This window comes from Heptranchias perlo, chromosome 5 (genome assembly GCF_035084215.1).
Source record: "Heptranchias perlo isolate sHepPer1 chromosome 5, sHepPer1.hap1, whole genome shotgun sequence".
NCBI lineage: Eukaryota > Metazoa > Chordata > Chondrichthyes > Hexanchiformes > Hexanchidae > Heptranchias > Heptranchias perlo.
Genome location: NC_090329.1, coordinates 137,789,377 through 137,792,774, shown reverse-complemented (window position 1 = coordinate 137,792,774; position 3,398 = coordinate 137,789,377).

The window sequence follows — 3,398 nt, the reverse complement described above, 5'->3', positions numbered from 1 at the left end:
GACCCTGGGTCTTCTCCCCACTCCATCCTCCCCCATCAGGACCCTGGGTCTTCTCCCCACTCCATCCTCCCCCATCAGGACCCTGGGTCTTCTCCCCACTCCATCCTCCCCCATCAGGACCCTGGGTCTTCTCCCCACTCCATCCTCCCCCCCCATCAGGACCCTGGGTGTTCTCCCCACTCCATCCTCCCCCCCCCTCCATCAGGACCCTGGGTCTTCTCCCACTCCATCCTCCCCCCCAACAGGACCCTGGTCTTCTCCCCACTCCATCCTCCCCCCATCAGGACCGTGGGTTTTCTCCCCACTCCATCCTCCCCCATCAGGACCCTGGGTCTTCTCCCCACTCCATCCTCCCCCCCCCCATCAGGACCCTGGATCTTCTCCCCACTCCATCCTCCCCCCCATCAGGACCCTGGGTCTTCTCCCCACTCCATCCTCCCCGCCCAGCAGGACCCTGGGTCTTCTCCCCACTCCATCCTCCCCCCCCAGCAGGACCCTGGGTCTTCTCCCCACTCCATCCTCCCCCATCAGGACCCTGGGTCTTCTCCCCACTCCATCCTCCCCCATCAGGACCCTGGGTCTTCTCCCCACTCCATCCTCCCCCCAGCAGGACCCTGGGTCTTCTCTCCACTCCATCCTCCCCCCCCATCAGGACCCTGGGTCTTCTCCCCACTCCATCCTCCCCCCCATCAGGACCCTGGGTCTTCTCCCCACTCCATCCTCCCCCCCCCAGCAGGACCCTGGGTCTTCTCCCCACTCCATCCTCCCCCCCCCATCAGGACCCTGGGTCTTCTCCCCACTCGATCCTCCCCCCCAGCAGGACCCTGGGTCTTCTCCCCACTCCATCCTCCCCCCCCATCAGGACCCTGGGTCTTCTCCCCACTCCATCCTCCCCCCCCAGCAGGACCCTGGGTCTTCTCCCCACTCCATCCTCCCCCCCAGCAGGACCCTGGGTCTTCTCCCCACTCCATCCTCCCCCCCAGCAGGACCCTGGGTCTTCTCCCCACTCCATCCTCCCCCCCCCAGCAGGACCCTGGGTCTTCTCCCCACTCCATCCTCCCCTCCAGCAGGACCTGGGTCTTCTCCCCACTCATCCTTCCCCCCAGCAGGACCCTGTGTCTTCTCCCCACTCCATTCTCCCCCCCCCAGCAGGACCCTGGGTCTTCTCCCCACTCCATCCTCCCCCATCAGGACCCTGGGTCTTCTCCCCACTCCATCATCCCCCCCAGCAGGACCTTGGGTCTTCTCCCCACTCCATCCTCCCCATCAGGACCCTGGGTCTTCTCCCCACTCCATCATCCCCCCCAGCAGGACCTTGGGTCTTCTCCCCACTCCATCCTCCCCCATCAGGACCCTGGGTCTTCTCCCCACTCCATCATCCCCCCCAGCAGGACCTTGGGTCATCTCCCCCACTCCATCCTCCCCCCCCCCCCATCAGGACCCTGGGTCTTCTCCCCACTCCATCCTCCCCCCCATCAGGAACCTGGGTCTTCTCCCCACTCCATCCTCCCCCCCCAGAAGGACCCTGGGTCTTCTCCCACTCCATCCTCCCCCCCCAGCAGGACCCTGGGTCTTCTCCCTACTCATCCTCCCCCCCAGCAGGACCCTGGGTCTTCTCCCACTCCATCCTCCCCCCCCAGCAGGACCCTGGGTCTTCTCCCCACTCCATCCTCCCCCCCATCAGGAACCTGGGTCTTCTCCCCACTCCATCCACCCCCCCAGCAGGACCCTGGGTCTTCTCCCCACTCCATTCTCCCCCCCCCCCCATCAGGACCCTGGGTCTTCTCCCCATTCCATCCTCCCCCCCATCAGGAACCTGGGTCTTCTCCCCACTCCATCCTCCCCCCCAGCAGGACCCTGGGTCTTCTCCCCACTCCATCCTTCCCCCCAGCAGGACCCTGTGTCTTCTCCCCACTCCATTCTCCCCCCCCCCAGCAGGACCCTGGGTCTTCTCCCCACTCCATCCTCCCCCCCATCAGGACCCTGGGTCTTCTCCCCACTCCACCCTCCCCCCCCAACAGGACCATGGGTCTTCTCCCCACTCCATCCTCCCCCATCAGGACCCTGGTCTTCTCCCCACTCCATCCTCCCCCAGCAGGACCCTGGGTCTTCTCCCCACTCCATTCTCCCCCCCCATCAGGACACTGGGTCTTCTCCCCACTCCATTCTCCCCCCACAGCAGGACCCTGGGTCTTCTCCCCACTCCATCCTCCCCCCCATCAGGACCCTGGGTCTTCTCCTCACTCCACCCTCCCCCCCATCAGGACCCTGGGTCTTCTCCTCACTCCACCCTCCCCCCCATCAGGACCCTGGGTCTTCTCCCTACTCCATCCTCCCCCAGCAGGACCCTGGGTCTTCTCCCCACTCCACCCTCCCCCCCATGAGGACCCTGGGTCTTCTCCCCACTCCATCCTCCCCCCCATCAGGACCCTGGGTCTTCTCTCCACTCCATCCTCCCCCCCCCCATCAGGACCCTGGGTCTTCTCCTCACTCCACCCTCCCCCCCCATCAGGACCCTGGGTCTTCTCCCCACTCCACCCTCCCCCCCCATCAGGACCCTGGGTCTTCTCCCCACTCCATCCTTCTCCCCAGCAGGACCCTGGGTCTTCTCCCCACTCCATCCTCCCCCCCCATCAGGACCCTGGGTCTTCTCCCCACTCCATCCTCCCCCCCATCAGGACCCTGGGTCTTCTCCCCACTCCATCCTCCCCTCCCAGCAGGACCCTGGTCTTCTCCCCACTCCATCCTCCCCCCCAGCAGGACCTTGTGTCTTCACCCCACTCCATCCTCCCCCCCCATCAGGACCCTGGGTCTTCTCCCCACTCCATCCCCCCCCCCCCATAAGGACCCTGGGTCTTCTCCCCACTCCATCCTCCCCCATCAGGACCCTGGGTCTTCTCCCCACTCCATCCTCCCCCATCAGGACCCTGGGTCTTCTCCCCATTCCATCCTCCCCCCCATCAGGACCCTGGGTGTTCTCCCCACTCCATCCTCCCCCCCCCATCAGGACCCTGGGTCTTCTCCCCACTCCATCCTCCCCCCCATCAGGACCCAGGGTCTTCTCCCCACTCCATCCTCCCCCATCAGGACCCTGGGTCTTCTCCCCACTCCATCCTCCCCCCCTGCAGGACCCTGGGTCTTCTCCCCACTCCATCCTCCCCCATCAGGACCCTGGGTCTTCTCCCCACTCCATCCTCCCCCACAGCAGAACCATGGGTCTTCTCCCCACTCCATCCTCCCCCATCAGGACCCTGGGTCTTCTCCCCACTCCATCCTCCCCCCCCCCATCAGGACCCTGGATCTTCTCCCCACTCCATCCTCCCCCCCATCAGGACCCTGGGTCTTCTCCCCACTCCATCCTCCCCCCCCCAGCAGGACCCTGGGTCTTCTCCCCACTC